The sequence below is a fragment of the Engraulis encrasicolus genome, chromosome 1 (assembly GCF_034702125.1).
Source record: "Engraulis encrasicolus isolate BLACKSEA-1 chromosome 1, IST_EnEncr_1.0, whole genome shotgun sequence".
Classification (NCBI taxonomy): Eukaryota; Metazoa; Chordata; class Actinopteri; order Clupeiformes; family Engraulidae; genus Engraulis; species Engraulis encrasicolus.
Window position 1 is genome coordinate 56,599,970 of NC_085857.1, and position 13,245 is coordinate 56,613,214.

General features: G+C 42.7%; 1 protein-coding gene and 1 long non-coding RNA gene across 2 annotated transcripts in view; both read left to right on the forward strand.

The window, feature by feature from the left end:
- The window catches only part of LOC134455517 (NACHT, LRR and PYD domains-containing protein 3-like), a 75,641-nt gene that overhangs the window by 14,798 nt on the left and 47,598 nt on the right, over positions 1–13,245 (forward strand). The gene's annotated exons all lie outside the window — the stretch shown is intronic.
- On the forward strand, positions 1,504–4,670 carry LOC134455869 (uncharacterized). Its single transcript, XR_010036182.1, has 4 exons — positions 1,504–1,929; positions 3,108–3,218; positions 4,138–4,218; positions 4,348–4,670. It is a non-coding gene; the product is annotated as an uncharacterized LOC134455869 (long non-coding RNA).

Genomic DNA, 13,245 nt, shown 5'->3' on the forward strand with positions numbered 1-13,245 from the left:
GTAGGTCAGGCACAAGGACTCATGTTGTTACTTTTTTTGACCAGCAGATGGCAGCGGAAGAAACGCATAGAAAACATATTGCCCTCAATGTGCATGTTGCCCATGTTCAGGTTGGAAATTACAAAAGAAAACATCACATAAGACAAGTCTCATTTGCATTTTTAAAAAGAAGAATTCATGGAGAATGAAGAAAAAAATAAAATAAAAATCTGTGGACAATCCCACAAGGGGTTCTGGAGCTCTGAAAATGACACCCAAAATGATTTGTCAGACTTGTGAGGTCTTCTGGTCAAACACTGATGGGATTTCCTTTCTATTTATAGATTTTTATGAGAGTGTTCCTACTTGTATCTACAAGGGGAAAAAATCAAGAGGCTATGTTGAGCACAAATACGTCTTCTGAAGGCCTAAACAGAGCACAACCAAAAACTCCAGTGCAATTTGTATCATCTTTGAGGGAATGCCATGACGATGCAGGATCATACAGACCAAAACTGACAGCTTTGCAACAAACTATTCCTATCTATGTACCAGCATGCCAAATTTGAGCTTCCTACATGGTTTAGTTATTGAGCTACGGGCTTGTGAACTTTGACAAAAAAAAGAGTGTGAACAAAATGGGCACCCCCCTCCCCCAGTAAAATTGGCTGTAACATGGAGAGTATACATCTTACATTCAAATAAATGTACAGTGTTTCTCTTAAGTACCATGGGTACACTCAGTAATATTTTCAGAATTTTTTGAGACATAAGTGTGCGGGCTCTTGTTGATTTGGCGTGGAATGACCCCCCAAGGGAGCATTACTCCCCACTTCTGGGTCTGAGTCTGCGACAGAATGCGCCTGAGATGGAGGGAACTCTGCATCGAACGGGTCGGCTAGATCTTCCCCATCATCAAATGAATCCGTAGCCGCTAGTGAAACACTGTCCAGTGATGTGTCTGAAACATCAGGGGTGAATAGCCGCTGTTTGCCAATTTGCGCGGGAGTAGGAGACTTACTCACCCCACCGTGGTATATATCAGCGATATCCGAATCATCACCGTATGACTTTTGGTCAGGGTTGTTCACTGCCATGTTCTCGAGTAACGAAAGCCTGTACTTGCGTAACTTCACTGGTAAAATGCGACATTGTTCGCATGAGCCACCTTTAAAGCGCCTTACGAGTGTGGGCTATGCACAGACAGAGTATGCATCATGAGTATATGTAGCACCCCCATACTCAAATAGCGGGGCATGTATTTTTGGCCCTCGAATAATTTTGAAAAATAAATTTTTTAAAAATTGTAAACATTTTTTTTTGGTCCGATCGCGCTGTCTGCTCTTATTTTGAAATCGCGCCACAGACGCTAGGAACCAGCGTGCCGTGCCCCACCCCCTCAGGCAGTTTGTCCCTCTTTGCCAGTCAGCTCCGGACAGACACACCTACAAGGGTGGCATTATAGGTTGTGAGGTCGACTACAAGGGAAGGACTGTATCAGAGCCTGTAAATAAATTACTTAAAGTGCCCATGGCGTAAAATTTTGACCTTAAGATGTTTTGGGGCCTTAAAATGAGTTACTCTGACCTCCTGAAGCCATCCCAGTGGTTTGCAATGTGTTACTGTGTACACCGAGCTGTGCTGGAGGTTCCTCCCAGTTTGTAAACAAACTCTGACACAGCATCCAATTGACGCAAAGCTCGTGTGTGCCCGAGATGACGTCCTGCCCTCGTTCGCTCTCAACTCGTCCACGCCCTCTCTCCACCCACTAGCACGCCCATTCATTTGAAAACTCTATAAATACCAGCAGAACACCACATACGTGCCTGTTCAATGTCTGAGGGAACATTTTCCGGATTAATGCTTTCACAATCTGGGACAATACAGAGCAAGTTATGGCCAACACCTGACGCTGAAGTCTGGATCAATACCACCAAGCCTCCTGAACAAGTAAGTCATGAAAAGCTTCCAGTCTGTATAACAGTGGCATGGCTAACTAGCCTGCAGTATTAGCTGTGGGGGAAACCCCCCATACATTAGCCATGAAAGCTACACTGCTACAAAAGCAATAGCCATACTCTGTCTTGTTTTTCTTGGGACATCGACTGTAAAATATGACCACGGTCTTTGGAACTTACATGTACATCAAGCATGAGCACAATTAACTAAAGAGTTTCGATGGAAATGAAACCTTGACGACCGGGCTAGCGGCTATGTTAGCCCACCTGCCCTGTCAAATAACACGGGCATCCAGCTAGCTAGCTAACAAGGAATGTGATGTTGACAATTATTCTATTAAACACCGATTCAACAAGACCAAAATTTCTCAACATTTCGTTGGTTGACCAAGGAGGGTCCTGTGGTTGAAAACAAGGCATTTTAAAATGTTGCTGGTGAAAACACGATTTATTTAGGAAACCCTTTTTGTTGGCTGTGGTGCATGGTGCTGTACATATTCATTCCTATGGAGACCGGTGTTCGTAGTTTCACCTAGGGATGTTATAACTTGAGCTAACAGGTGTTAGAACTAACCGAAGATCAGTTGTGACTAGCGATACACACCGAACTCATGAATTGGCATTTGACCAGGCAAGCCTTTGACTCGATGTGGTCACCTAACTATACCGAGTGTAGAGCTACTGGCCACTGCATTGAAACGTAGCTGGCTACAGTAATTACTCAGCGAGATGTGCGTGAATGCACGAGCTCAGCTGACACATCCAACACAGACATCAGTCAGTTGTTACAGGCTGCTATTTAGTGGTTGTGACGGCATTTGATTGCGTTTTTGTTTTCATCATATAACACATTTGGCATAACCTCTGGTAGGTACACAGAATACAGCAGTCGGATCACTTGTCCATCTTGCATTGCTCCAGGGCAGGCAGCTGTGGAGTTACGAGTGAGTTGCTATGCAACCTGCTCCCACTGTCTGTCACATTTTCATTCATATCCGTGAATAGCTTGGAAAGCCAGATGCAGTCGAATATTAGGTTTATGTTTCCTTGACATTTCTGTCTCTGTTCTGACTCAGACCATTTTCTTGTATAGAATTTGAGAGGCTTATTGTAGATCATTGAAAGTTATATTCTGTATTTCTTCCTAATGTCCGCAATTCTCATCTACAGAAGTTCCCGAAGAAAGCAACATGATGAAGCAAAACTGCTCCCTCACCACTACGTTGGAGTCTTCCCATTCAGTCATCACCCAATTTGCTCCAAAGAATCAAACACAAGCAGGTACCAGTAATTTGAGTGCTTCTGTGTCTTCACCTTTTTTCCGTGGTGCTCATCAGTGTAGGGGCTCTCAAACTTGGTCCAGGTAGACAGATGCAGAGGCACTAAAGGTTGCAATTTATACGCCCTGAAGAAGGCCATAAGGGCCGAAACGCGTAAGCATTGTAGCCAAATAAAAAGGTAAAAAAAATGCATCTGTCTAACTGGAACAAGTTGCTCCAAAGAATGTTGTCTTTCCTTATATGCTGTGCAGGTGAGAAGATGGATCTTGTTCTAAAAGCAGGATTACACTAAAGTGCAAAACATGTAGGCCTACCTTGTTTCCTTTCCACTATCCAAACTCTCATCCTCCTTTGTGCTTGTGGCCTTGTGATGACCTTGCAAAATATGATGTGGTATGCTGATAGATGGGCAATTCAACAACTCGTAGAAGATAAATTCAAATGTCTTTTTTTTATTAGTTGTTGTGCATAGCAGGGAAACTTATTTTCCCCATGGATGCTAGGTTGTTGGGCCACAAGCGCAAGTAGAAGACATGAGCTGGGATAATGGAGTGGATACCTTCACTATGCCCCCTGAAAACACTCTTCTGTTGAGATGTCTATATTTGATTTACAAGGCAATGCAACACACACACACACACACACACACACACACACACACACACACACACACACACACACACACACACACACACACGGTTTCAGGTGATACTTGACTTGATGTAAGTAATTATAACTACACAATACAATTCATGGCATTAGTATAAAATGGCTCTTGCCGTGTTTTAGGAAGGAACCCTTCATATCCTTTCCAATGACAATAACAAGGTTTGTCTTTGAAACTGGCTAACCCTCACCCTCTTGACCAAATGAAAAATAAGAGGGACACTCTGTTCACACATTGTCTTTTGTACCTGCAGACACTTCTTACAGATGGCTGTCCCCTAGAATGAAAATGCACACCAACCACCGGCAAACATCAAAAGCTAATCCAACCTTTGGTAAGATTTGAAAAGAATTCAGTTCAACTAATTCTGACATAACATTTTAATAGTGTTACTTCAATAATTCAAAAATGACATAGCATTCTAAACAATATTTTTCTTTTCCTGTATGCTTTGTGTGGAAAGGTCTTCGGAAACCCCGTGACTAATGCAATGTTGGTGCCCTAGAAGACAAGTCAGCGCAGTTCAGACGAGCCAGCCAGAGGAGGTCACCGCCAGCCTTGTATCGAGGTCCCAACGTCCTTCATCGGGGAACTCGGCATGGATATGCAAGACAACACTCGAATCACTGTTGGACAAATGCCTGAAACGGCTGGAAAAATAGAAAAGATGGTTACAGAGACTGTTATTGCTGTTCTTCTTTCAATACAATATTTGCCTTCCATAAAATATCCCCATGTTCCAATTTAATATTCTTGATGCTGTTGTAAATAAATGTGTACACTGTCTTCACACTGTCTGCATAATTGGATTAGCCGCTTATAGTGATCTTGAACTCTGTACAAAAAGTTCCAGCATGCGTTGTGGCTCTCCTGCCTTCTCTCCAAGTTTTAGTGATCTGATAAAGATAAGACATGGCAAGTTTGCTCTTATATGCACAGATGGCTTCAAATGAAAGTAATGCTACCTGAGGTAGGCAGCATAATGTTATCTCTTTCTGTGGGCATTGTCTCAGTTTCCACACTAGCAGCTAACCTTATTACAAAAAAGGCAGTTTTCTGATACTGTTAGCCAGGTTACTCTCAGGTAAACATGAGATGATGCAATTTTCGCAATGGAAACTTAACTGGCAACTATGGATAAATGTGATGTCAACAGAGCATGGAATATTTCACCATTGTATACAACCAGTGGTGTAGTCTACTTTTTTATGGTGGGTATACTGTATATTTGTGCTATTCAAAACAATGGATCAATCAATTTTAAGTGGGTATACTGAAATCCCTGAAATTTAGAAGTGGGTATACCCGCGTTCTACATAGACAAGCCTACACCACTGTATACAACAGTGTCTCCCAACCAGGGGTACGTTATGTACCAGTAGGGGTACGTGGAAAATGTGATGCTAACAAATATATGGAGTGTACTCACATTGGTATAGAGGATCATACAGAGCATGAAGGAGGGGGTACTCATGAGGTGACAAAATTAAGTAGGGGGTACACAGGGCAAAAAAGGTTGGGAATCACTGGAATACAAGGCATAATATATGCATTTAATGCCATTTATTGGACAAAGGAAAGCTGGCTATTCTCCAGCACAGGCAGTGCACAGGGGAGCTGTTCAAATGCAGATTAGTTGTATATGTAGACACATTTTATGATCAGCCGATGGTGAGGAAGTGCGTACATCATAACTAGTATAGAGTAGCCTTTTGTCATGTAATACACCACCCTCCTCAAACAGACTTGTGATGCATGATAAGCATTGCAGTGGTGATACCAGGGCCGGTTCTGGCTTACTTGGTGCCCTAGGCGAGTTTGAGTTCTGGCGCCCCCCACCTTTGAAAAAAAACCCCTCTTTTTTATACTTTACAGAACACAAGAGCAGTAGTAAGCTTAACTAAATAGCATCAGAACAATAACTGTTTTGCATCAAATGGATTTCTGGTTCTTTTTGACAGGCGACCAACACATCAGATTGACTCGCATGAAAGTAGCTTCACTGTGTGGTGTGTTGGATGTGATGGTGGTGGTGCCACCAACCCCAGATGAGAGGGAGGTTATCAATGTGTTTGAATTGTAATATGGAATATGGAATTGAAATGCAATTGAAATGAGAGTGATACAATACATTTGCATGTAAAATGCATGTGTAGACAATAGGCCTACCAAGGAGGTCTGCATTCATAGCCTATCTACACTACCTCATCACAAAGCATGGCAGCATAACAATTTTAATAAGCTACACATTTGTGCTGTCTATGATTCCAAACCAATTTCATTTCTGGACTGGAAATAGTGGTGCATTTGTGAGTAGGAGAATGAGAAGGGGGCTATGTGTTTGAACTGGAGGGTGAGCGAAAGGGAGAAGAGCTGTCACGCTTTTGAATTTCATAATATACAAAATATAGTAAATAGCCTCACTTGTCTGCAATACTAGGCTACATCATTCAGCATGAAAACATGCTGTGCATGGTTCTGTTACATGATTCATGTATGTCATTCTGGTCTGGAAACAATGATTTTTTAAAAGCTTACAACAAGCAGGTAATTCATTAAAGTGGATGGAAGGAGATATGGCAGCTAAAATTGTTTTAAACATTGCACCAGTCTTACTTTACATTGCTTGTCAACCTAAGCAAGTATTATGATATCAGGTGGGTGTTAGTGAGTAGGCTACTAACAGCTACTTTACTGGATTTCATTGCTTGGCATACTAGGCTAATGTTAGCATGCTAACTAGCGATTTCTCAGATCAAAAACAAAGCTCTTTTCCCCTCTAATTCCAAACAGCAGCCTCATAACTATTAGGCTTTCCATAATCACAAACGGTTGCTGATTAAATCACATTGTTCCAAAACACCCTCTGCAACTCCTGCATCATGCAATGACTGGTTTAATGAGAACATAACAATTCTCCACCCAGCAGAGCTTCACTGCTGTTTGCGCTTGCCCTCTCTGTCTCTCGAGTGAGTCTCCAAATTCAAAATAGATCGCACGCTGTCACTCGTCCCGCCCCCTTTCTCAGGACTGTCTGTTTATTGGTTCACAGACATCCCAGAGACAGTTGAAAGCGATATTACTATTGGCTGAGGGGCGTTTTGCCGTGAGGAGCGCTTTCCCCACGCTTTGTTGATTGCGACTTCATAAAAAAAAGTCCATATCGCAAAATTACGCATCGGAGAGCGCCATTTCGGCGCTCCTTCTTCACATGGCGCTCTAGGCGACCGCCTAGCCGGCCTATGCTTAAAACCGGCCCTGGGTGAAACAGAACAATGCTGTAAACAAAGGTGTAAAAGTCTACTATAACCTGACAACTAACTTACCCCCTCGTTCATTTATAACATTTTTACCACGTTTGTGTTGCATGGCATAACATTACAAAGGGGAAGGACTTGCAATTGCATGCTAACCACACGGAGAAAGTTGCTGGGTTTAGAGACAGTTGCGATGCCAGTAACGTGCATCACACACATCAAATGGGGTTGTTTGCTCATATGTAAAAAAAAGAATATTGTAATTTATGACGGTGCTTGCCAGGTCCTTGCATGGTGAATGATTGCTGCTGTAATTACAAAGTTACTGGCAAGTAACAGTGCTTCATAACTGCCCATTCAACGAAAATTGCAGACATAACATTTCAAACTCACCCTTCTGAGGCGTCCTGCACTGAAGCCCATGAGCAGGTAGGCAATAGATTGTGTCATCTTTCGGTCAAAACAAGCGAGAGTAAGTTCCATCAGGTGCTGGACGTCCCATTGCTAACTTGGGCAAATTGCTAACTCTAGGTAACAGCTAACCTGCCGTACCACCACCACAACACAGCTTTAGCCCGCGGCTCCGCCCCTGCTCATCAACGACACTCCCCCTCCTGCCCCCCTCCTCCTCCTGTTGCATATAATTAACAGATCGACGCACAGGGAGAGGAGACTTTTCAACAAAGAGGCCTAAATGGCGCGTTTCAGCTTTATTTTGAGAAAGATTGAGGATATAGCATACTGACACCCCCGCAAACACATACAAAGCCCCAAAAGACCATGGAATTTTCATGCCATGGGAACTTTAAAGTTCTCTATCGAAAGTAGAGAAAGTAATGGTCGAAAGTAATGGTCCACATTTGCCTGCAAACAGTGTGTTAGGACTTCGAATTGGTTTAGTAGTAGCTTTAGCTACATGTAGTTGGTAACACACATGAAGGCAAATTGTGTTTGAGCTCTGCTGGCAGCTAACTAGTAGAGTAGAGTAGAGTAGAGTAACATTTATTGATCCCGAAGGAAATTTAGGTGTCTAGTAGCATACATACAAAAATAAATAAATAGATTATTTCACATTAAACATTCAGATATAAATGCCTACTTAAAAACGAATTGCTTGATAAACTTTTCACACTTTTAAACAGTCCCCAAATAGTTTGTTGGGAATGCTAAGACCCTCATAAGACTATAAACAAAGTTATGAGTGTCATGAGCACTCTCTCTCCCTAGTAGCAACCTTAATTGCATTCAATTCTCTGCCACTCTGCTCACTCTCTCCCTACTCTGCCTAACTCTGCTCTTGTTACCTGGCCAGCTGCACTGCATTTCCCACTCACCATCCTCACCTTGCCTCACTCTGTTCTAATTACTCTGCCAGCTGCACTGCATTTCCCCACTAACCTCTCCCAGTATATCAAGCCCTGTCTTTCAGCCAAGCCCTGTCAGATTGTCTTCAAACCCGGACCAGTAACCTGCCTGTCTGCGCTCTGACTCCTGTTTGTGATACCGATCCTTTCTTGACTGCCTCCTTGTTCTACTGCCCCGACTATCCCGACCTGCCTTCTGGATCTCGACTACTCTCCGATCTTCAGCCCCTCCGGTAACTCGATTCTGCCTTCTGTCTCTCACCACGATATTTGCCCAGCCCTGATCTGTACTTCTGCCTGCCATTCATATTGCTGTTGTGTGTGTGTTCCCCCAGGTCTCCGACCACCAGATGAGCGAGCCCAGACGCTTCACCACCCTCAGCCCGATACGCCGCTCCATCACTGGGACACACACACACTAAGCACTTGGACTGGACACCCCCGGACATTTGGTGACCCCCGGAGCCCAGGTAACCCACAGGACCCTGAAAAACCCCAGAGCCCCAAGCACCCCTGGAACCCCTGACACCCCTGGCACTCCTAGCACCCCTGGAACCGGAACCTCCCAAGACCTCACAATCATCTCACTCCTCTTCCCCCCTGAAACCTTCAATAAAGAACTTTGAATTTGAACTTGCGCTCTTGGGTCCTCTTCTGTCCGTGACAATGAGCAACTTGACGATGTATTATTGGCCGTTGCATTTAATCAACATTGCATCAAATGTGCCATTTTCCTGTTGGCAATTGTTGGCATTTTCTTGTTGGCTCCCTATGTGTCTTCCTCTTTGTTGAGTCCATTATTGCATCTGGTTGTATGTGAGAGTTGCATATACAAAGTCCTGATAAGCAACATTTGTTTGAAAAGTGTTATCTTCAGGCTTATTGGTTTTCTCACTAAGAAATACATCTTTATGAATGTAGTCTGCAAATAAAGGCTAACAGATAATCTTATGTCATTTAAAAAAATACTGAAGAGTGGCAATGAAAGCAAGGCAGGCACCTCACCCCACAGTGCTCCAGAAAAATGCAGGCCCTGTATGAAAGAAATGTTGTCCCATCCTGTCACTGCAAACTAAATATCTGCTGTGGGTGTGGGTGTGAGTGCGTACGTGTTTTGTGCTTACAAAGGCCTTATCATTTTTAATTTATTTTTTAACATTTTTGCCTTTTTTGGGGGGGGGGTCGTGTCTGCCCGGCCCGGCCCTTTTTTGGGAGGAATTTTGAAAAACTGGCCCTCGGGGACTTTTAATTGAGTACCCCTGATGTAGCAGGTATTTCAAGCAGGGCCTAGCTTCTGGAGTTGGTCGCTTACGGGTGGCCTTTCGCCTGTTCATAATGTGCCTTGACCATCGAAGATGATGGTTAAAGCCCTATTCGGTATGTATGAACATGGGGAAATGTGATTTTTAGCTCAGGACGTTGGTAATAGAAATGGCCCATTCAGACTGGATTGAAATATCTCAGTAGAAGAACAGAAAGTAGGATGGGTTACTCATCACGCACACGTTCACAATTTATAATAGAAGTGTGATGTGCACTTTACCATATAGAGAGAGAGGGAAGTTTGGATCATTGGGTTAATGTCATACTTTGGTGCACCCAGTAGTGGAATTGCACAATTCGGTTATGTCTTTGAAAAAGCAATTTACATTTTTTTTAAAAAGAAATGTAAAGGATAACTCCAACCAATTTCAATGTGCAGTTGGAATGCTCACTGTACCCTGGACTTGTCAGTACCTGATATGTTTTTTTTTCGTCAGCCTTTTCCGAGATCCTGGTCATTGTAATGGGGGCAGATGTTTGTTTACATTAAAAAAAACATTTGTATTTATTCCTAAAAACATCCAAAAGGTTAGGCTATACAATATCAGCAGACCACTAGCAAACAACTATACCTTTTGGGAAAATATTTGGAGTAGGCCTATTGAAACATCAGACCCGACAAAGTATCCATCTCAAAATATCAGAGAGTAATATCCCAGAGGCGCCTCGCCTCTGGATGAGCGAATGTGCGCTCCTTCCAGTGGTCATGTGATGCTGTGACGTCACGGCAAAACTGGGTGTTTCGTGAGTCAGCTGACTGCTTGAAAACAATAATACAGGACATGGAAATGTGTGATTTGATTTCCTGGGGCTCGTCTTTGGTGGACAAAAATAAAATGGATTACAATGAGGTATCACTTCGGATCAGGCTTTTTTAGTCTTTTCGACGCCCTATTTTGAAAATAACAAAAATTTGGACGCCCTACTTTTTTAGTAGGACTCCCTAAAGATTCCACTTCCGCGTTAACCGTGCTGATGTTCAAAATTCACAGAATCCGAGCTTTCCCACGATGGACGATTTTTATTTACACCGCCATTTTGGAAGTTTTAGAAGATAAAATATTAAATACACCTAACCGGCTAGCGTTGTAACGAGTGCCTTCCAGCATGTTTCAGTGTAAAATTCCACCACGTTTCAAAACACGCATTTCGTAGTGTCATTAATTTATCAACTTCCATCTGTTTAGCGATCTCTAATGAGTAACAAACATCACTTGCAGACTGGCTGTTTCAATTCATAGACGTTTATTTGGTTAGAAATACTGTGGAAAAACATTTCTGTAACATTTAACAGAACAGGTCACCGGCATGCTGCCACTTCCTCGTTCAGCAACAAGTGAATGTAAGTAAAATACAGAGGGGGTGTCTGCCGTTTGGCGGACCAAACCATTTTGAGCAGGGGTGTTTTTACTGGTGGGATTCTTTGTAATGTATTTTATAATATGAAAATAAGAAAATGGTTTTACTTGTCTATGTGTTACGTGTATGTTTGCATTTCTTTGGTTTGTTATTTTGGGCTTTTGTTTGTTATTTAGTTGCACACATGCCTCCCCCCAGTCCAGCCTTACTATTGGTACAAAATGTTTTAACTAGTGGTGGGCCGTTATCAGCGTTAACGTGCTGCGATAATGTGAGACTCTTGTCGCGCGATAAAGAAAATATCGCACGTTAATCTATTCTCAAAATATGGGTTTTGGTATGCACATCACCATAGCGTTCCATTGACAGACGCTTTCAGACTGCGCTCCAGTCGCTTTCTCCTCTCCACCTGTTGCTTCAGCAGACCTACTAAATATGAACAGTGTTTGCATGCTGGAAACATTAATCCCTCTGCCGTGGTAGGTGTTGTTTGAGTGCTTTTTCACAAGTGGTAGACTAAATAGATGTTATTGTTTGAGGTGAAGCATAGAGACATTATTGTGTGAGTAGCCTCAGCCCGACATAGCCTACATTTCCTCTCGCATTGCATGGAACACATAAACAATTTCCCGAAATCTTGCCTGTGCCATAGGCCTAATTGCAAAATATTCCGTGCGATTATGTATTTTGAAGATTGTCAAACTGAAACTGCCAATATACTCTCGCTGAATGTTTGTGTTGCATTCGCGCATTTGCGACTCGACGGTAATAAAACTCGCGGTTGTCGCGCTTGATTTTTTTTTGCAAACTGAATTAATTTCGAGTTGTAACGCCTCTGGCATTCTAACTCTGAGAACAACTGTCAGGTTTAGGCCAAATTGCCGTGGGCCAGTGCTGTTGGTTCTACATATCCAGTAGCCTGCCTCTGCTGAGGGCTGCTGAGCTTACTGTGCGCAGAGCTCCTCCCTCTCTTAAAGGAGCCGCTGCTCTTTTTAACAGTCAGTGGCAGATTCTCTCTCTCTCTCTCTCTCTCTCTCTCTCTCTCTCTCTCTCTCTCTCTATTAGAAATGCTGAATTGTTGAGGTCATTTTGTTTAAATAGCCTAATTGTTTGATAGATTTATCTGTATTTGCCTCTATAGCGCCGTTCATTTTGAAATTTTAGTATCTTATAACTGTAAATGCTTCCTATTGGACACACTTTGCACATATTGCAGTGCGTTTTTTTTCATCACCAAGTATCAACATGACCATTTTTTGAAGATGAGATGCATTTTGGGAAAAAAAGGGTTTTTTCCGGCATTATTTCGCTAGCGCGCCATTTCTGAATGAGCCATTTTGATATAGATTAATCTAGATTAATCTAGATTAATTTCAAAATTACAGTGAGATTAATCTAGATTAAAGAAATTAATCTATGCCCACCCCTAGTTTTAACAAAGGCAAAAACACTTGGTTGTCAAAATTTGCTCCTCAAATTGCAGGAAATTGCGTTTGAGAGCATTAGAAGTGTAAAAAATTTGCGGGGGAGAATACCCCAAGATCGCCCTAAAACACTTGTGCCTGCGGGTCGAGGCGCGGCGCCAAGCACAAATGACAGGTTAAAAAAAGTTAGACACCCTGAAAAAAAATCCTGCCTAAAAGCCTGCTTCGGATATCAATTTTGCGAGCGCCTTTGGCAAGACGGAAGCTGAGAGAGGTGGATGCGCCATTTCTGATAACTCCAAATGTATCGTGTCTGTGCTAGGTAATGGAATGGTTAGCCACTGAATGGAGTTGTATTGGTACACAGAGCACGGCCAGAATGTTTAAAAGCGGTTTTATGCAGGTTATGAGCTTCATGTAAAAGGTTATAAGCTTGCCCGCTGGGCCACGCTTTATTGAAAACAGCGCAATTGAGCAACGTTACGCAGCCCGCATGAAACTTTCTTGCAGTAGTCGCTTTGGCCCATTTCTCTGGGGCTACACAAGATGTGATATGAACCCAAAAGAGCCGGAGTTCTCCTTTAACACGACAGAAAGTTCTCAAACAAACAAACTGTATGTGTTCCGTCAGGCA